We start from the raw sequence: 1,702 nt of genomic DNA on the forward strand, positions 1-1,702 counted from the left end.
GTATTAGTTTTGAGTATTTTGAAGTTTTGGGAAATACAACCCAATTATCTTCTTTAAGACATTTAAGGGTGAATTTCCTGTATTTTAAGATATTCATACTTAAATACTAATATTTATATATAAATATATATGTATTTTTAGAACTTTTGTTGAGAATTCCCCACTGTGGATGTTCTAAAGGGGGTAAAGTAATATCCGCTTGTGTACTTTAATGTTGTTGTTTTTTGTAAGCAAAGTCTTTGTTGTTGTTGTTGTTAGCCATCATTTATTTATGTTTTGGTTTATAAGAACACACTGTGATCATTGGTCAATCGAAGGCAAAACAAGAAAGGCAGATATTACCATTTTTTTGGTATCATTATTCATGTTTACTACCACTAAAAAGATATTTTCAAAAATACTTTTTTCTTTAAGTGACAAAAGTCTTTTATATCCCTTTTCTATATATATATAAATAATTATTTAAATAAATATAAAAAATATTTTTTTTATATTTTCGAATTATACCTTTTCAAATTCGAATTTTTTATAATTTTTTTTAATTCTTTTTTTCGAATTTTTTGTTTCAAATTTTCTTTTTGAAAATCGAAAAATTATTTTTGAAACTATTTTAAATTTTTTTTATATTTTTAAGTATTTATTTATATATTTATTAGAATCATAAATTTCAATTTCCAAAAACCATATTCACCTTCAACTCTAGACCTTAAGTCTAGATTAGTTAACCTTAGAGTTATAAATGTCTTTTACCGTTCATTAAAAGTGAAGATAAAAATGGTTAGCGTAAATATGAAAAGTGTTAATTTAAATGTGGTATGTTTGGCATTTTCCCTACATTTTTACTCTATTAGAGCATCTCTAGCCCTATGTTATTTTTGCCTCTATATGCATTCTATAATAGAGTAAAATCTATTCCAATATGCCTCTATTTTTTCTCCTAAATTAGAGATTGCTATTTTTTTCTATATATTTAAAAGTAAAAATAGCATTCATCTATAATAGAGCCAAACTTTTTTGTTTACATATTAAGCTTTTTAGAATTATAACTAAAATATATGTCTATGGAGAAATACAATTTTTTTTACGTATAACAACACAGTTTTTTTGGTTTACATCATGGAGGCTCTGTTGTCGCGTATTTGCAGCCATTGACACTTCAGGATTAATGGGGCTCGCAAACTGATCAATAGGACCTTGAAAATGGGGATTTTTAAGAGTTCCAAGCTCTTTTGTTAGTTCTTCAATGACAGTGTCCTTGCTTATATCAACCTCTGCCCTCAAAGCTTCATCATGTTTCCTCTTCATACTTTTATTGTTCTTAGTTTCAGCTAAAGCCATTTACACTTCTCTTGATCTCCTTTAGTTGACTTTGGACAAACTGTAACATTTCCTTTTAGATGATCAATGTGCTCCTTCATTCTGAATATACCACCAGAGAACTCTTTTCCACACAGTAAACATTTAACTTTGTCAGGAAATCGTGCATCACACAAAACTCCATAATCCCATCCTACATCATTTGAGTTTCTCTTAAGGCGTGGAGGTGAAGCTGTTGGAGGAATATCCATTCTTCTTAACCTGAATAAAAGCAACAATAGACAAATTACAGTCCAAAACAAAACTCACAAGTTTAAACTAGTTAATGTAAAAGATTTGTCACTTTAATAAGAATTGTTGATTTTCTAGAATAGTTTTGTAAATA

The sequence above is a fragment of the Brassica oleracea genome, chromosome C1 (assembly GCF_000695525.1).
Source record: "Brassica oleracea var. oleracea cultivar TO1000 chromosome C1, BOL, whole genome shotgun sequence".
Lineage (NCBI taxonomy): Eukaryota > Viridiplantae > Streptophyta > Magnoliopsida > Brassicales > Brassicaceae > Brassica > Brassica oleracea.